The following is a 7,530-nucleotide window of genomic DNA, read 5'->3' on the forward strand; positions in this document are numbered from 1 at the left end:
TTGTCCAGGCTATTTCTCAGCAATTAATGACCGGAATTCAATTAAACTTTATGGGAAGCTTCACTACAAAGAGGAGATTTGCATATTATCAGCCGGTTCTGGTCGGATGATTTTTCACAGAGTAATGGCCCTTTGAAATTTTCCATTAACTGTACATATAGTGCAATTCTTGTCCCCCCAACTACTAGACTTTTCCTTTTATCTGAATACATAGTGCAATATTGTGACGAAAAAACCTTTGGGGAGCATCACCTGTCTCCGACGGTTTCTTGTTGAATGGATGTTGACTTTAAAAATGTTATCTGTTGATATCCTCTAGCAGATACAGGATTTTGATGGCCAGCATTCGCTAAATCGTGATACAAACTCACTAATTCATTCCATTTTATTACCATTTTGCTCATTAGTTATCTCATCCTTTTTAAATAAAAAAAATTCAGTTGTAAAGCTCTTAACATTTTAAGGTTTGCAGATTTGCACGTATTTTCTTCAATCCATGGTAATGGATTGGATTACAAAAGTGAATAAGTTAATATCTTTTGCCACTATCAACATAAAGGGAATATTTTAATTTATACTAAATCACACAATTACCATCACATTAATGTATCAATTTCTTTCACTTTTGAATGAAAATTTCATTAATGAGATTGTTTTATCTTTGCATGGTGAACTACAAATTGATCAAGTGATTTTAAGAAACTTGTTAACTGATTTACTTATTAAAAAAATGTCATTAAATGTATTTTCCGCAAAACACATGTCATAAAATTATACTAAAATAAGCATTGCCCTCAATAAATGTTTGACTATTTATTTAGGAACAGGATTCAAATCATTATCTAAAAATGTGAGCCAAATTCAACAAACTTCTACCCTGCTACTAGGCTTTGTCAGTTTATTTTTCAGTTATGATACACACTGTTTCCAAATAACTGAAAAACAAGATGACAAACACTTCAAAATTGTGACCATTGCATCTGCCCCTCTTTTCCATTTTGTCCCCTACCGGTGAAACCGGAGGGGTCTTATTGTTTGCGCTCTGTCTGTCAGTTAGTCTGTCACACTTTTCTGGATCCTGCAATAACTTAAAAAATTCTTCTTTCTTTTATATGAAACTTGAAACATGGACAGTTGGCAAATTGGAGATTATGCACACCATTTCATTTTGTTCCTTTGTCAAGAATTCTGGTTGCTATGGCAACAAAAAGACTAGAAGTATTGCTGAAAATAGTGGATACTGCGATAACTTTAAAAGATCTTTTTTTTTTTATTGAAACTTGAAACATGGATAGATGGCATTATGGAGATGATGCACGTCATTTCATTTTGTTCCTACGTCAATAACTATTGTTGCTATGGCAACAAATAGACTAGAAATATTGCTGAAAATGGTGAAGTTTCACAGGTAGGGGACTTAAATTGCTTGGTAATAGTCTTGTTATTACTTTATTTATACCTCATCTAGGAAACATTAAAGAAGGCTCACCATCATTTTCAATTAAATTTTCCGAAATGCAAGTAGAAATCCACATTGCTGAATTTTTCATCACATATATTTGCTGATATTTATGCTGAAATGCTGATTATATGCACATAGAATGTATTGTTATATAAATATACTATGTATGTGTTGTAACAAATCGTACTAGAAGTCAGTTTGCATTTACAGTGCCGTATTTTCATTTGCAATAAAAAATTGTTATGTGCGTTATCCATTAGTTATTTGTGTGATTTTTGCTTTGCAACATATGTTGTTGAAATATTATATATCAAGTTTATTGTTTCTTTTGAGAAATCCAATTTGTACTTATTGATTGTTTTTGTATGTACCTGTATTAGTATGCAAAATATTGTTCTATTTATTTGTTTTGATTTTAAAAAGAATTTGACTCATAATTTCACATTTGAAGATATAGATATGATCAGAACTATTAATATCATAAGTATATATTCAATGGTCTTCATTTAACTTAATTTTAAGGTACTTTCTCTCCTTGACTTGGAAATTTAAAGGATAAATACATACAAATATTGTTCATATGACGAGGGTTTGTAGCGGGACAGGCTCCATTATACAGGTGAGCAAACGACTGTCACCCTGGCCCTCATGTTATTAGAATCAGAAAACCTAACAAACAGGTAAATGAATATCTGTCCATTTGGTCTAAAAACTTTAAATTTGAGATTAATTAGAATATTTTTGCATGTCACTATACTGGCATTGATGGCAGGCATTTTTTAATATTTCATATGGCAAATGTTTGATAAACATGGGAATTAAAGTTTACATTCTGGAGTCAATTCAATTAAATGTATTGATTTTCTAATAAATATAGGATCTGGCACGAGTTGTCATATCATACCATATTTTATTAAACAAGTTCAGGAATTTTGGTTGGAAGCGAGCCTATGGCGAGCTTACTAACGAGTTTCCTGGACGAGTTTAATAAGATATGGTATGATATGACAACGAGTGTCAGATTTTTTTTATCACATGCTTTTAAATGAGCAAATTAAATAAATATTTACGCAAACATAATGATAAATCCCTAATGTTGATTACATTTCGTGACGTCATTTGATGTTGCAACGTCATTTCAGCAAAATAACAAAACGCGATTGGTCAATAAACGAAAACTAAGCCAATGAAAACGCTTAAAAATGTTGAATTACACTAGTGTAATATAAAAAAATATGTAATGGTTGTATTACATGGGAAACAGGGTATAGCATGTGATAAATACCATTATGTTTCTTAATACTATTGATTTGATTATCAACCACTTTTTACTCTATATATTTATAAAATCACACTTTTTACCCTATATATTTATTTATAGAGCATGTTTGTCTTAAAATAACTTATTTTGAGTGTACCTTTTTTATTTTCTACATTTGTTGTCCTTGTACAATTACATCCTAGTCATTGTAGATTTGACAAAGTTGTGCCAGTTTAGGTTTTGTCCCTTTATTTGTTTCTAATGTTATTGTTTTACGATGTTATTGTTTTACAATGTGCATACAAGAAAGTTTGACCTTGATATTAACGATATTGATATTATTTTAATGTGAATTTTTCAACTTCATCAAAGAGCAATAAACTTGGGTGAATGTTTACATGTGAGACTAAATTGTACTCTTAATTTTGTGGTCTCATGATAGTGATGTTACTCTGCATGCATGTATTCCAGCTTTTGTACCCTTCATCAGGCAAGCATGGTCAAATTGAACCCCTGATGAGTAATCTACTTATTTAACCTTTTATCACTTTGATACATTTTTTAACGCATTTGTAGTACCTCAGAAAGTTAAATTTAATGAAAGACCTTTCATACTAGATTCAAAATTTAAAGACTTCATTTCAAACAATTAGACACTGATGAGCAGCAAACAGCATAAAACCTGAACAGACTGCGAGCTACTCGCAAGCTGTTCTGGTTATATGCTGGTTGCAAAAGTCGTTTTCACTTTGCTTGTTATGGGGGAAAGGGTAAATCACTTCCAGGATGAAGCTGTTAAGCACAGAATATTATTATTGTTGACATGACTTCATTTGAAGTTAATCATGTTTATTAAAACATTTAAGACATTTTTTGTTGTTGTTTTTTTTTTTACAAGAAAATGATCTTTTTTGAGAAAATGATGGGATAAATGTTTTACTGTTAAGTATTTAAGTTAATTTGCCCTGCATGAAAACATGGACATATTTCCTACACTCCTGTGTTAGGTTTTCAAACCATCGCTTAATAAACATATCTCTATTCAACACTAGCCTAGTATTTTATATTTTATAAGCTAGTATTCTATATAGCTATTCCTCTATATATTCCTAGGTTAAATAATATGATATTGAATGATAAGAATTTACACTATGATAATTGGGTTGTGCAAAAATAATTTGGCATTATTGGGATTAAACATAAACCAAGCTATTTTGTTTATTTGCTTATTATTGTTGTGTACATTGTATGTCATTAGCCATGCATATACCAAAGACAGAAAAGTAACATAAAGTATCAAGGATAGAAAGTCAAAGACAAAAAAAATAACAAAAATTATATATATTTTTTTCCAAATGTTTTGATTTGTGTTTTTCATTGTGTTACAAATACAATAAGTATGGCTATAATTATTTTAATTTGACACTTTTTGGAATTTTTACACTTCTGTAATGTTTATTATTCATGCAGAGCAATTTAAATATCCCGTTTCAATTTTTGCCACAAATAAGCAGAAATGTTGGGAATGCAAACATTTTGTTGTATACAGAATTTAGAGTATTCTTTGTGTCTTCAAGGGAGCGAATTATTTTATTAATTATTTATTATAAATTATCTAATTACTTTAAGAAGAATGTCCACATTTACAGCCAACAGGAATGTCTTACAACATGAAATAAAGGCCAACATGGCATGTTGATTGCAATGTAAAAATGCTTTACTATAATTGTATTTTTTGTGTGAAAATCATTTGTTATACTTTCATTAAGATAGTTTGTGCTTCACAACTTACATTTAGCAGGACATTGTATGCTGTCTTATCTTGCTGTTAGGGAAATATTGAGGTCCTTTTGCTAACAGTGTTACCTCATATTAACCAAGAACTATTCATGGCATTAAGTAATTATTCACTGTCAGTCATTGTAGATCCTGTTTAATAATTATTTTGAACATTTTTTGTGTGCGAGTAATGTATTTTTTCGATATCCTATGTGGTAGTAGCTGTGATGATTCTAGTGTAGACTAATTGAATATATGTTTGGTATCAGCGGGTAAAGTCATTTCCAAAACCGGTTAACATATATTTTGTTTTGGTGATGTAATTGTTGTATCCACAAGTTTCAGTATTATTTAGAAATGGCCTTAGCTGTGGTAATCTCATTTTTTTGTATTTTTAGATGATAGGTTTTTATCAGCTGTATTTTAAAGTTACTTTGTGCAATTATTTTGTTTTCAAAATGTTTCTTGCCCTATTGGCTTTGTGTTTTTCACGAGCTCGACTTTTTTCCAGATAGTCCGATCTTTACTACTCAACTAAATGTTGGCTTCTGCAGTTCCATAATTCTCTGGTCAATGCAATTGCGCAACATGTTGGCTTGTAAGTCAAAGGTTTCTGTAGAATAATTGTGTTATCTAAAGTTGACATTTTTAACTCCCAGCAAACAATCAAGTTCATATAATATCCTTCAAAATGGTAAACTGTCAAAGATACGGACTGGAAATTCAACATTTATATAGTTGTTTTTTTTCATTAAATCAATCGTTGTTTAACTGTTGCTTATGTTTCAAGCATGTTAAAGAAATGCTGGTGTTGTTATATATGCTGCGTGTTATCTGAAAACGTTTACATACATGTATTGTATGCTTATGATATTGCTTACATTGTTAATACATATGCTTGTATATTGTAATTCGTATCGTGAGATTATAAATAAAAATATGAAAACATGTACACAATTTATATTATTTAGTCTACATAAGTGTATAGTTGGCAACGTACCTGAATATAAAATCCCCGGTTGAATGGTTAACATAGACATTTTCTTAACTCTTCTTGATGGTATTTTCAATTTGTATATAGACACATTTGCATGCTTGATGATACATCGTGCCTGATGACGAATGTCTTTTTTCATTCGGCTTAATGGTATCATTCATGTGTACCGATGCAACATTCTCGTTCAGAAATTGCATTCTGTGTATTTTGGTTTGTGCACAGAGACTCATACAATAGGCGCAGTGCATAATGTAATCAAACATTTATGCGTTAAATAAATTAACGATCGCAGTATGTGAGTTTCATCCACGCACACATCAACATACAATCATGGGTGATACGATGATGTCAATGGACAGTTGTTCCGAAATGTTACGGACGACTCGGAAATTTAAGGCATATAACGGAAATGTTATGGTAGAAGTTGCGCCCCTTTAGACATAATAAGTTGGTCCTAAGTTTGAAAGGAAAAGAAGATTTTCTACTTAAGTTGGTAAGCGTTTCAGCACTATCGTCAGGATATGTACTTTATAACTTAATATGGTCTGTGTATAATTTTACTTTTAGATATAACCTTTAATTTTGTGTTTCCATCATCCATGTATCTGCATATCTATTTAAAAATAGTTTTTCCTGCCGAAGACGGAGGGATATTGTTTTGGCGCTGTCCACTCGTTCGCCGTTCGTCGCCCCGTCCGTGTCGGTGGACGGCTGGCCGCGCGTTCCCTCGGCGGAACGAGCGCGGCTGCTGCGACAAGGCACACGTGCGAACACTCCGTCCCATAACGTGCGACTCGCAGGGGCGATAATACACTTTTTAGTTTCATTCTATCCCGTCCAAATAACAGGGAATTATAGCCTGGTTAACAAACTAGAGACATCTGAAAGTTACACTCACAGGTCTGTGACAAAGTGGTTTGGACGACTTTACAAATATGAGGTCGATTTACAAAGTTTATCGGTAGATTACGTCTACTGTAATTATTTGGACCAGGGATGGGCCACACTTACAACACATAAGCTTCGTTACGTCTTCAATAAATTTGTATTTTCTTGAGAACCAACTGCAACTAATCAATATAAAAAGATTCACGTTATTCAATTTATTGTGTACCCAGTAAGCCTACCAATCTTAATGGGAAACATAAACGTATTTTGTTTGAGATTTTAAAACAAAGGGAATTTAATTTATTCAGTAGAGTACATGTAGTCAAAATGGATCGAATGTTTTCTCTTTTTTCCGAAAAGTTATTTACTCACCATCCGGGCAATAAACGTGCGCCACCTGCTGTCATAATTTGGTAACTTGCATTCGGTTTAGTTGCATTCTGCTTACCTGTACTGCCTGTTACATACTGCCGATGTTAATGACACTTAGTAACAAAACCGATCAGGGCTGGTTTCAGAGTACAGTTTCATCACGTTTGTTAGAATTTAAAAGAACACATTTATGACAAAGAACTTATTTATATTTAAGAATTGAATAGCCTTTTTCTTATAATTACAACACAAAATGATCTTAAAGCTGAAATTCTTTCGTGGTAAGGGTCATAAAAGTCCTTTTTATTCTTGCGTATGAATATATTTTCATTTTCGGTTTAATCTTCGTCAAATGGGTATATCGTTGAAGTTCGCGCAAAAAATATAACGTCATTTTGCTATTGACCAATAAAAACAACGCCATTAAGTTTCGCGCAAAACATAACGTCATTTTGGCAATTTGTTTATGACCAGAAAGTGGCGCCATGAATATTCATGTTTAAATTTACATTCGAAGTGGGTTCATCGGAAAATGAAAAACCGGTCACGTGAACAAATTATCCAATCAGAATGCAGCATTCATATGAAAGTGACAGAAGTTGTAATTATTGAATCGTGAATACGGAAAAATGATCACACAAACATTGGATAGTCACCACGCATATTCCAACAATCCTAAAGTATAAACGAATATACAACAAGCATATTAGAATTGTCACGAAGCATACTAGAATAAACATCAGTCATGTACATATTCACCATGAATGATGT

This window comes from Dreissena polymorpha, chromosome 10, assembly GCF_020536995.1.
Source record: "Dreissena polymorpha isolate Duluth1 chromosome 10, UMN_Dpol_1.0, whole genome shotgun sequence".
NCBI classification, from domain to species: domain Eukaryota; kingdom Metazoa; phylum Mollusca; class Bivalvia; order Myida; family Dreissenidae; genus Dreissena; species Dreissena polymorpha.